Source organism: Schistocerca nitens, chromosome 11 (assembly GCF_023898315.1).
Source record: "Schistocerca nitens isolate TAMUIC-IGC-003100 chromosome 11, iqSchNite1.1, whole genome shotgun sequence".
Taxonomy (NCBI): Eukaryota; Metazoa; Arthropoda; class Insecta; order Orthoptera; family Acrididae; genus Schistocerca; species Schistocerca nitens.
The window spans coordinates 72,501,113-72,514,676 of NC_064624.1; positions in this window are offsets into that span (position 1 = coordinate 72,501,113).

Consider the following 13,564-nt stretch of genomic DNA (forward strand, 5'->3'; position numbering starts at 1 on the left):
TGAGGAACAATAATGGATCTAAGATTGAGTCTTGGGGAAATAAGCTACCCTTTTTTCTGTGCATTCTTAAGCATTTTGTGGAGTTTTGATGCAATATTGACTTGTTTCAAAACAGGGTGTCTCAAATCTGATTCTAACATAAAAACGATATCTCTCTGACACAAGTAACCACAAGGATATTGCTTTGTGAGACGGTGGGCACTCATAAATTTTCTGCAAGAACCTTAGTTAACCTCTCTTTCCCTCTCCTAGTCAGATTTCTAGTACATCCCCATTTGCCAACTGTAGCAACTGGCACTGTGCTCATCTGATGATTCATTTCAGCCAGCAACAGCTTGTTCACAGCAGTGTCAACCCATTCCTGGGCATGGTGCTGTAGAGCCTCCAAAAAACTCAGATTTGAGTGTGCAGTTGCTACTCCTATTTCATCCAGGTCACCTCTGAGGCTGTAATTACTATCCTTAGTCAGGCAGCTCCAAACTCATCTAAATGCTTCTAACCTGGCACCCTTTTCCTTATTTGTCCTTTCCTTTACCAGTCGGCAAACATCCCTCCCATCGCTAATACTTAACAACAACACACTTTTCTTCCTGTTCTCTTTTGGTACTGACTTACTCTTAGTTTCTTTACTGCACCCTATAGTGACTTACAACAGGATGAGGTTCTTCCCTTACAACTTCAGATAACAAATCAAATTTATTTTATGGTGTAATGTTGAATGTAGATTAAAAAGTTGATAAGCTACTCCCCTGTCTCCTATTGCTTGTTATCTTACCCATTTCCTTGATTCCCCTCCCCCCCCCTTCCGTCATCGTATCTAATTCCAATTTCGCGTTTTCTGATTCAGTTTCAAGCGCAGAAATCATTGCCTCATGTTGGTAGATTTTCTTGCCTTTTTGTCAGATCCTACAGTTTCATGGGAGATCCTCTTTGAGTTCCCCATTCAGGTAGCCCACTACAATCATGTAATTGAAACTCCAACTCACAACCAAAACGTACCAATCCCTCTATGACTATCCTACAGCAGTGTCAATACCTTCCACGTTTTAAAACACAGTTCTAAAGCTTAACTCACTTTACACTCCATGAATTTTCATTATTTATGAGCCGCAAAAATTAGGCATACAAATTGGCGCTTGGTGTATGATACAAAATAAAAGGTTTTGTTATATCCGCTTACAACACGACTTCCGCGCTCAGTAACTGCACCGTATGTTAATTAACTTATTCACAAAAGAATGTATCTTGTAACGGAACTTTCATGTACGCATACTCTGTGTGAAGAAACTAGTAGTGCAAAAGCTTCTAAATCGAACAACTTAAGATTAACGAAGCTTTACAAAAACATGCACTTAATAATAATGGGCGCATTATACTTACATTTCTAGGACGAAATGAGATTTTTTCAGTTACTGCACCAAAACGTAGAAAAAAGTACGATAACAACTCGATATTTTTGCTTTTTCTGGAATATAGTACGATAACAACTCGATATTTTTGCGTTTTCTGGAATATTAAATAAAAAGTAAAACCTTTAACAGCAAACTTAAAAATCACACTAGTGCACGTATTTAGTGCGTAATCTGTACTAAAACATCTGTCATTACAATCTAGATAACTTTTCTTCAGTGCAAAAACTGCACATCTCGATTGGTGCAAGGCTGCCTACCTCTGCAGGAAGAGGAGCGTAAGGTACTGGACACCTTCCTAAGGGGTCTGCAACCCAATATGTCGAGGAGCGTACATACAGAAAACTAGAAAGGTCTGGCTGTCATCATAAGGGGTTCGAAGTGATAGATGTAGTGACAAGAGTATGGGTTAAAAGAAATATCCTCTCTGCTGATATATAAATGGCTGTTTGTGCTACATTCAGAGACAATTTAAGAGGAGTGGAGTAGTTGGGCACTGATAGTATGACTATGAATAAGAAGCAAAATGGGAAAGAGTGAGGTAATCAGTTGTTAAACACATATGGGAACTCCAAATATGCTGGACAGCGTTCTCAGTAAGTTTAAGTGGTAGGAAGAGGTTAGCAGAGTCAGAGTGTTTTTTAAATGGCTTAATGAATAGAAGAGAGCATAAGATCTTGTCAGACACAGGGGTCATGTGCCTGTGGAGAGTGGACCCATTATGTAAGAGGTGGTTGAACCCATCACGTTGTAGGCTACATCGGATAGGAAATAATGATGAAACCAACGATATTAGATTTTCAGTTTGGAGTGCAACAACTCTATGAGAGTATGGAAGTTTTCTCACGTAGGTGAAGTATTCTGGGCAATCCTGGGTTAATATTTCTTGGTTAAACACATGTGTTAAAGAAATGGACAACTGGTAACGGAACTTCACCAAAACATTGAAGGATATGTCAAAGAGCGTCCAAAAAAGGAAAGCAAAATCCCTTAAAGGTGAGGGAACAGTGTCGCAGTGTAGGGGTAATTTCCCACATACTGAGTAAATCAACAGGTTGTACAACAAGTCCATGTAGCCTAAGGGATAAAACAAAGAAGTTAGTCACATGATACCAGGAGCCACATCAAGTAATTGAAATCATATCAGTACTGGATGTCAAATTTGAACTGCCGGTGTGGCCAACTATTATCCAGATGGATCACCCTCAACTTTTAAAGTTGAGTTTGAGTCACTGCCCAAGGTAGCAACACCGATCCGTAAGAAGAAAGCAGAAAGTAAGGGGAACGATAAGAATCCAGAAATGCTTATGCAAAACACATGAGAAATGCCATTTGCATTAAAATAGCGAACAAAGAGGAGTACACTAATATGATTTGCTTTCAGGGCTTCCTTGTGATGAATTTTGTTTACCTGCGTTTTATTTTCGTGAATATACGTTTTTGTTTACAGTGGTAATGAACAGCTTCGTTACTGTATTTTTTGTGAATGTTTAAGGTGACTAATGGCAGGAATATGTTCTTCAATAGTGGTTTATTGGATTATACTGTAGATTCTTTGCTTGTTCATGGTTGTGGGTATGTGTAAGGAAGTGTAGGATTCGGGGAGAGTGCTACTAATGGATGTATTTTGTTTATGTAACATGCTTTCTTATTGTGTTAATGCAGAAAGATTGAGGCCTTTTGTTGACTTATTCTGTTAGCAGGTTGCATGAGGTGGAGTCCACTGAAGTAAATTATTGTATAAGATGTGAGTATGACGACGTAGGGGTTGTTTATGTAGTTGATACTGTAAAATGCGTGTGGGTGGCACGCACTGGATCTTTCTCAAGGGGGAGTGATGGTGACTGTAGCTTGCTTTTTCCCATGTAGCGTCACGATCATGGACAGCCATGATGTGCATCGTAGCTCTGGCGGTGCTGCACCTCTTCGGTAGGTGTAGGGGTAGGTGTACTGCAGAATCAACAGCTAAAAGCGGGGGTACATCTCTACATGAGGATGTCAACCTTACTAGCCATAGCAGGACGCTAAAATTTACATTCAGTGCATGGGAAGTGAGGAATCAAGTACATACGTTGCAGGAGACGTTCCAAAAGCTACACCTAGACGATGAAAAGAAGGGAGTGTTGGAGGAAGCGTGTGGGGAGTAAAAAGAGTTAAAGTCATTCCTTCGAATGTCTGCATGGGCAGTTGCACTAAGTGATGTGCCTGATACCGCATATCTTATGGTAATGACAGCGAGGATGGTTGGATGCTGGCGATAGTTTGTTAAAGATGGTCTATAGGACCATGGATATTAACTACGAGGGCGGTTCAGAAAGTAACCTCCGATTGGTCACAGTGCGGGTTGTGGGGGAGTAGCGACGCCATCTGTGCGTTCACGCACTCAACAGGTCAGTCGGCATCAAGCCGTGGTCGAGTGAACGTCGTACCTGCGCTAGTTTAGTTTTTGTGGCAGTTTGAAATGTGTGCTGCAATAGAAAACCCCGCCAAATGTGAAGTGCGTGCTGTCATAAGGTTTTTTACAGCCAAAGGATATTCTGCAGCAGCTATTCATCGTGAGCTTTGTGCCGTGTACGGACCAAGAGTTATGAGTGAAGGAGTTTTCCGTGAATGGGTACGTTTATTTAAAAGTGGACGAGAAAACGTTCATGATGAAGAGAGGAGTGGTAGACCATCATTGGTGACTGACGAACTCGTTCAGACAGTTGATGCAAAAGTTCGTGAAAATCGACGTTTCTCAATGTCGGAGTTGTCTACTGGTTTTCCACAGATTTCTAAGACTCTCTTGTACGAGATAGTGACAGCAAGATTGGGTTACCGTAAGTTCTGTGCACGATGGGTGCCCAAAATTCTTACCGACCACCACAAAACTCAAAGAATGGCCTCTGCATTAGACTTTCTGTCACGTTATGAGGACGAAGGAGAACCATTGTTAAACAGAATCGTGACCGGTGACGAAACCTGGATTAAGTACGTGAACCCTGAGACAAAAGAACAATCAAAGATGTGGGCACATTCAAATTCGCCTACCAAACCAAGAAAAGCCTCGCAAGATTTTTCTGCCAGAAAACTGATGGCAACGGTGTTTTGGGATGCCAAACGGGTGTTGTTGGTTGAATTCATGGAACGTGGTACGACCATTAATCAAGACGTGTACTGTGAAACAATAAAAAAGTTACGACGGGCTATACAGAACAAACGCCGTGGTATGCTGACTTCCGGTATCGTTTTTTTGCACGATAAAGCCCGTCCTCACTCTGCTCGCAGAACAACGGCCCTTCTTGAGTCCTTCAAGTGGGACGTTATCAACCATCCACCTTACAGCCCAGACCTGGCGCCAAGTGATTATCACCTCTTCATGCATTTGAAGAAATGGCTCGGGTCACAGCGGTTTGATGACGACGAAGAGCTCAAAGATGCGGTCACAGGCTGGCTCCAGGCACAAGCGGGTTATTTTTATGCAGAAGGAATTTCAAAGCTTGTGAAGAGATACGATAAGTGCCTCAATCGCTATGGAGACTATGTAGAAAAATAGTGCAAAGATGTAGTTGTAAGATGTATATATTAAAATATTTTTATTTAACTTCGTGTATTTTTTTAAATCAACCGGAGGTTACTTTCTGAACGGCCCTCGTATATCTGAAAAGTGTCTCATTTTCTGAGGCAGGCGAAGGGTATAGTGGATTGTGGAATAACACACAACTGACGAACATAGAATGGGGGCATGCTGCACAGGACGAACATTAACAGAGATAGCAGTAGAATTGACAGGTTTTGTGAAAACATTCAATACCATGATACACGAGATTTGAGCGTCATACAGTCTCGGTTCGACTTGTTGGAAATCAAAGTAGCTATAGGAAGAATCGTATGATCATTAGCTGACGGTATATGGCATGCTCGAGTAGCAGTGAGAGAGTTGCAGGTGGCCATAAACCATGTGCAGCTTCATAAAATTCTCTATGCATGTGAATAATTATTAGCGGCCTCTCCGTATGCAAACATATCGTAGGTGTATATGGTTACATCTCTGCTGACGGAAAATTGAAGGACAAAATAGCAATTATTTTATGCACCTCGTTTATCTTTTTATATCGGTTTCGCTTTCTGTTGGTCTTCTGAGTTTGGTGTGAGAAAGACACATGTAACTGAGTTTCAGTGATTTGTTAAGTAAAAGTTCTAATATGCGGTAGTCGCAAGTTTCTCATTGTACTGCCATGATATGTCTTAATTTCCTTCTCCTGATGTGACGAAGACTTGCATTTTAAAATTCAACTCTTCTGAGAGAAAGTCAACTCAAGAAAAGAATAGCCACTGCAGCTACGCCATCATTGTTGTACGTCGTTGGGGAGACAAGGTAAATTACCAAGCTGCACACTAAAACAGATTAACATTTATTAATGTCTTATAACGCTTCTATACCTAAGTGCGTTTCTGGGTAGACAATTTTTGGTGTGACTTGCCTATAATTCCTGCGTATATCTTTCTCCCAAACCGATATAACCAAGCAGTGCATTGGTAGTTAGGCCCTCCACTGTTAACTCCTGAACAATTACTAGCTGGCCTGTGAAAGGCCTGGTAGGAAATGTCAATGAGTTAGGGCTTATCACAACACCCACTGAGCAAATCTTGTCATTAATTTATTATGCTGCAATGGTACAAATCAAAACGGACCAAACTCAAGTGTATTTGTCGATTCGAATTCCAATCGCAAGTATGAATGCGAGGTAGATGTTTTTCACAGTCCATTACTACCAGTAAAGTAGGGAATCTTGGGCAAATGGATGCAAACAAGAACAGCAGAGTTGATGTTCACATCCAAGGAAGGGAAAAGTTATGCATAAATTGTGGCATATGAACTCCAACATTGTCAGAGACAGCTGGCCATGATATGGCTGACTCAGATGGTCCAGATCAGCACAAAGGTATGTGAAATTTGATTGTTTTTTAGGCTGAGCGGTAGCAGAGGGATGTTCAAGGAATATCTTGGCGCCACAACTGATCTTCCAGAGAGCTGGAATACAATGGATACACACCATATATAAAATCGCCTATTGAACAAGGTTCGTCTAAAGGCACAATAAGACTAGAGCTGTCAGATAGTGGTTTGTTAATAAATAGTACAACTTGCAACATCACAGGAAACACTTCCTATCACCCAGCTACTATAATAAGGATCACCATTGTAAATTTAAAATAATCTTCGTTGTACTGTCCACATAAAGGATCGGAAATTCTTCCAGTCCAGAACCTAATCCACTTTAATGACACCTTGGAACCTGACCTCATCCACTCACTGGACTAGACTTGAAGACTTGCTATAGTGAATTTTTACTTGCTTTCTTGAATAGGTAAACTTTTCGTCTATTTTTGGACGATTTGGTGGTTACAATATTCAGTCTCGCTACGACAACCCTGTGTTCACCAATCCCTGTATCCGTTTTGATGTTTGTTATTAGCTCAGGATTATTTGTTGCTAACAGGTCAAGTGTGTTTTCACAGCGGTTTACTATTTCGATTGGGCTCATGAACTAACTGCTCGAAATAATTTTCAGAGAATGCATTTAGCACAATTTCGGATTTAGACACGTATTTCCGCCAACGTATTGAGGGTAAATTAAAGTCACTACCAACTGGAATCGAATTATTCGTGTACATGTTTGAAATTAAAGTTATGTTTCGTTTGAACCTTTCAGCAATTGTATCATCTGAATTGGGGGGTCGGTATAAAGATCCAATTATTATTTTACTCCGGTTGCCAAGAATGACCTCTGTCCATACGAGCTCACAGGAACTATCTACTTTAATTTCACTACAGGATAAACTCACTAACAGTTATAAATTTTGCCTAGAGCAGCATGTGTAAGCATGTGCAACAGAAGCAGAATTTCATATTAAATCATTCTTAATAATAAGTGTATACTGAGCACCAGCAGGTATTTCAGTCTGTTCATAAATCAACAAAATTTCAGTACAAAACTGAGTAACAATGTGGGGAAGTTAGCAAAGAGCTGGAAAGTTTTGTCGTTAGGTAGTTCTCATGCCAGAGGTATAGGGTTATTCAGGGCGCATCAGGATCATAATACCATGTCACCAATTTACTTACACCTACTGCTGCTCTGGGTCAAGTGATGGAGGACTTTGGTTCACTCTGTAAAAACCTTACAAAGGAAGACACAGTGGTTATTGTGGGTGGGATAGGCAACAGTACTGACATATGCTCAGTACAATATAGAGTGTGACCTACAAAGACTGTATCTGCTTCGAGACATACCAGTGTGGAGTCTAAGTTGATTCTGAGATGCCATATCTGATCTCATTTGAACTCTTCACTCACGAGAGTTAATTTGGAGTTGGAGCTGATGCTTTGGTTGGGGTAGGCTCACATGTTGGTGTGCTTGATTCTCTCAGGAGGTATGGTTATATTAGGCATGGCCTAGGCATCAACAGGAAAGGAAAGGGTACAGAGTCTGGGCTAATAGCAGGAATTTTAAGGGGGGAGGGGGACTGCCATGAGAGGTTAAATACTAGTGTCTACAGGTGTTGAACCAGCACCCTTTTTAGGACAGGCAGGACACAAAGGAGACAAGTTTTAAGGGAGGTCAGGATTGAAACGAACCTTCAGTAGGAGAAAGAGACTAAGCAGCACAATTCTGGCACATTGGATCAGCAAGCACAGTTGTTGGTTAAGAATTTTCATCAATCAATAGAAAGTTTATTTCCACACAGTTTTATCTCGGTCAGTGTGAAATGCCAACTGTTATTAGTGCATTAAAATATACTAGGACTAAGAGGTAAAATTAACGAACTACTTATGTGCAAATGCAACCCAGTTGATATAATCTCCCTCTCTGAACACCATAAGACTGTTAGTAGAGATGTATTAAGCGTTGCTTATCTTCTCACCTTCATAGGGCAGAAATGGGGGATAGACGAGTTGCCGTTTTCATCAGGATCTGCCATACATTTAATAACATGGACAATAATATATTTTGCCCAGAGCAGCATGTGGAGGCATGTGCCACAGAAACAGAATTTCATAATAAATCATTATTAATAATAAGTGTATACTGAGTACTTGCGGGTAATTTAATCTGTCCATAAATTACTTTGAAGCTCTATCTGCCTATTTAACAACAAAAAAGAAAGAATTTGTGGTTGCTGGTAAATTTAATTCAGATTTTCTTGAAAACTCTTCCAGTACGAACTTACTGTAGTCAGTAGCACTGTCATTCAACTTAATTCATAATATTACCTTTCCAACTAGAATAGCTATGATACATTAGTATACCTTTTCTTATTTTGTAAATAGTTATTGTGTATTCTTGTTTTATGAGACGTTCCACATCCAAAAGGATTTTCTCAGTGTGGATCAATTGGAAGGCAAAGTACCTCGTATCACATGTGCTTCTACAGTGGTGTTGATTTGATGGATCAAAGTCCAAGGGCAGTAGAGAGATCTTACAGAGATATAGAATAGCCTGGTATTCTTTGAATAATCAGTTAGAAGAGGCGTGCAGGAAGCCATAAGTGCCTCCCACACCTATCTTCACATAGACACTGGGGAGCCTTATTCTTTTGTAACTTATTTCTGCTAAGGCAGAAATGGTTTAAGCCATCTATAATTGCCTCTCTTTTGCTTTATCTCTGCTACAGAACAGATTGCCCCTCCTCTGTTGCTCTTGAGACTGGCTGTTTCATCCTCCTGAGGGTCCCAATGTAAATTAACACACCTACACCCACAGACCTCTTTGACTTTCGATGACCCCTCGCACAACTGCCAAACCTATCCTTCCCTCAATCCACTGTTCTGTAAACTGCAGCAGCTCCTAAACTGCCAGGAATGAGATTCCATGCTGATGTTTCAAGAGTTTTCCTTTATTTAGCGCTCCACCTGAAGCTGCTGCTATCCATCATCCATTTGGGTGTTTGCTAGGTTTTCACTTACAGAGTGCTGGTATTTTCCATCAAGTCCTCTTGTTCTCATTAGAAGGAATGTCCGACTGAGTCTCTAGCTAGTGGCGTAGCGTGAGGGGAGACTTTGTCACTTAGTCTCCCCTGTATTCGTGCTTAAAAAAGATGCAATAGTAATTCATAACAAAAATATAAACAAGTATCTACTAAGAGCTCTAAATGTGCGAAGACATCAGGTTTGTAGCCCGCGCCGCCGCGCTCTGAGTATTGGTGTGTCTGCCTGCTTGAGACTCGACTGCTCTCAGTCTCCGCCTCCCTCCCCTTTCCCGGCTGTGTGCCCTGAGCGTTAATGGCGTTCTCGGTTCCCTTCCACTTCCCCTTCCACGAAGGCCGGTGTGCTGCATTTGCTAGCAGGTATCGAGATAGTCTTTGCCGCTTCTATGCTGGCTTTTAACACGGAAGTGAACAGTCGCGCAGTTTATGTTCATAGTCATTCTTGTGTGATTTTAGTGCATATTTTCGTTGTGTCGCCAACATGAGTGAGCCACCAACTGAACACTTTATAAAATTTTTATTAAAAACGCCTTTTTCTACTTTACCATACGACAAAAAAGTGCGAATTGAATGACAAATGGCCTACTCCTATACTCAGTGTAGTTTTAAGTTAAGCCAAACAAAAACGCACTTTTCAGACAGCCTGGTACGAAAAGTATGCTTGGCTAACTGCGAATGCAGTTAATAACAGATTATATTGTTATATATGTCTTGTGTTTGTTGGTGAAAAGGAACGATGCAATGAGGGCATTTGTACAATAAAGAACTTTGACAGGAAAGCACAAAAGCATCAGACATCAAAACGTCACCTGCAGAACAAAGAATCATTTCAGTTACTGGGCAAAAGTAGAATTGAGCACGCCCTTTCTGAAGCCGCTCGTTTGACAGCAATAAAATACAACAAACAAGCTGCATCCAGCAGGAGAGTATTGGCCCGTCTTATTCAGGCAATTGTATTTCTTTATAAACAAGAAGTAGCCTTTTGCGGCCATCGAGAAGACGAATCCTCCAGCAACAAAGGTAACTATCTGGAATTGTTGGATTTACTAGCTCAAGGAGAGCAGTTAATCCGAGACCACCTTTAAAGGAACTTCTCAAGATATACAGAATGATGTAATAGAAATGATAACTTTGGAAGTTAATGAGAAAATAAAATCTGAAATTCAGAACTGCAATTTCATTTCGATTCAGGCTGATGAAACATTAGACGTATTATGCAAGAGTCAACTGAGTATAATATTCAGGTACTGTATTGCAGACAGAATTGAGGAAAGATTCGCTGGATTTTACAATGTTTCTGGAGATAAAACTGCTGAAGGTTTGTCAAACATTATTCATGCAGTATTGAAAGAATAGAATGTGGAAGGAAAAGTGGTTAGTCAAACATATGATGGCGCTTCAGTAATGGCGGGCAGAGAAAGAGGACTACAACAATTGGTGAAGCAGTTCTGCCTCTATGCGCTGTTTATTCATTGTTATGCACACCATCTGAATTTGGTGCTCTTACATGCCTCGAAAACCATCCGGCAAGTATGCATGTTTGTAAGTGACCTTACTGCATTCCATTTGTTTTTCAGCAAATCATAAAAACGAACTGTATTGCTAACTGAGAAAGTAAACTGCGACCTGCAAGCAACACTCGCCGGAACTTTCGTTCCAGGGTAGTTTCAAGAACATCTAGTCATTTCTCAGGACTATATAGTGTTTTTAATTGTATATTTGATGATACAGACTCTCAGTGGGACCCAGAACCTTTGAGCTGTGGTGTGGGAATGAAACGACGGATGGATGATCCTACGTTTGTCTACTTGCTTTGCTTCTACCGAGGGTGCTTGGTTTATGTTGAACATCTCTTTAATGTTCTTCAGTAAAAATCTGTCAGTATAACTGCTTGCCACGGCGAAATAAAAACTGTTTTGGGAAACTTACGACAATTAAGAACTGAAACATTCGCTAATGAATGCATTAAATTCAGCTTGTGTTTGAATGGCCACTTATCATTCTGTGACAGTCAATAGACATCTGTCAGGGCACTAACTTACGAGATACTGGATTTACAAATTGTTCAGATGGAATCAAATGAAAAGTGTTTCCCGAACTATGAAAAATAATTCCCAAAGTTGAAACTGCTCCAATTATTAGAACAGTAATCTTTTTTCAAACAAGAACAACTTGAAAGTGAACAGTGTAACATAAATGATGATGAGAAAAAACACTTACCTCAAAGAATCCTCTTCAAGTACATTGTCAACAATGATTTAGATTCCATTTATGAAGAATCTTCGAAGTTCCTGCGTTTGGCTTTGACCCTACCTGCAACTACAGCAAGCAGTGAATGAAGCATGAGTGCTACTAAACGAGTGAAGAATTGATTATGCCACCACAAGTTGAAAATGCACAACGACTGAAGAATTATTTAAGGAATTCAATGTCCAACATCCGGGTGTCGTTTTTGAGCACGTTAGCCATAGAAAAGACACTACCTGGGGAGCTATCCAGTGATCAGATCTTTGTAGACCAAGTTATAGACTTATTCGTGGAAAGAAAAGACAGGCGCATTGCACTTGTGTACAAGAAAATACAACTGCTTCTTCTCTTGCTGCTGGGGTTCTACAAATATGTCATCGTTTCTTGAACAAGTTAGCTATTCTTCTTCTTCTTCTTATTATTATTATTATTATTAGTGGCGGTGGTAGTGGTAGTGGTGGTAGTAGTAGTGATAGTAGTAGTAGTAGTAGCTGTTGTTGTTTTATTTGATGCATTTTTTCATTTGTTTACATTATTGTACTATTTTGTCTCCCTATAATAACTGCAGAGTCTCCCCAACCTTTACAACCACAATATGCCACTGGTCTCTACTGAGCAAGTTGTGCATATTTCCCCTTGAAACGTGAAGAGATTTTATGCTGTGGTTGTTGTTCGACACATAGTCAATTATATTCAAGATCTAGTGTTTGATAAGCTTCATTTTTAGTATCACTGTACCAAAAGCCTTCTACTGTCATTTCTTCTCCACTAACAAATGAATAATCTCTTTCTCACTGGACAGTTATTCAGACCGACTGGATAGTTATTCAAGCCAAATGAAACATACTTTTTTATGGGAAGTTATTGCCTTAGGTGAAGCCTTCACTCTTTCTGAAAAGATAGTGCCTACTGATTGTATTGTGGGTACTTAAGGAGCCTAATAGCTCGCATTATATCAATATTTGTTGAAAACCAATCTATCACAGTATAATTAAATAGATTTATCTTACATAACTGCCGCAATGGGATACTGGTGTACTCTTCCTTTCTGTACATACTAAGTTCTAAATCTCACAACTCTCTCATGTGCAATGAACTGGAAACAATGACATGAAACTACATACATGTGCAACACTATAGCTCCATTTTGTACAAATTTACAGAGATTAATATATGGGTGGGATAACTCACATGGCGCCAAAGTTAAATTACTGTTACTCCTGACAGATAATTAATGGAGGGATGAAGGAATTAATTTATCCATGTTAAACAAATGGTTACTTCATAAACTTAAATCACAAGATAATTTTCATAGAACAAGCATTTATGCACAGAATCTAAATGAATAACATGAATGAGCTATTTATTTTCTCAATATTATATGTTAATAATGAATAGTTATTTTCATCTTCAAATGTAACCAGTCTCATCTTTCAACAAATTCCATTCACTCTAGTATATCCAAACATAAAGAACAGCAATTCTGCAAAGGCCAATATCTAAACTTATTCTCAATTTGGTCTCAAGTCAACAATAATGTTAGTAAAAAGATATTTTGACTGATGTTCGATCATACAGATCATGCTGCCTTTAAACAGAAGTACTTCAGCCAGTTGTGCCACGTTGTGCTGAGCTTCTTCTTAGCGAATTTAGGTAGGCAACATGTATGATGTAGGTGTATGTTGCTCTTATGAAATAAATAACTATGAAATAGACAACGTGTTTTTGAAATTGGTTACCTAACATTCAGTTACAAAGTATTTCTCACACAGTGAACCTTCGCAACTCCAATGACAGATTACGCTAGAAAGTCCACAAAAAGTGTTTTGATAATGGTTATTACAGCACTAATGGCATCTGACAGCCAAGTTTCAACAGAAACGTCATAAAATGCTCAAGAACACTACATGATGATGATAATGATGATGATGATATTAATG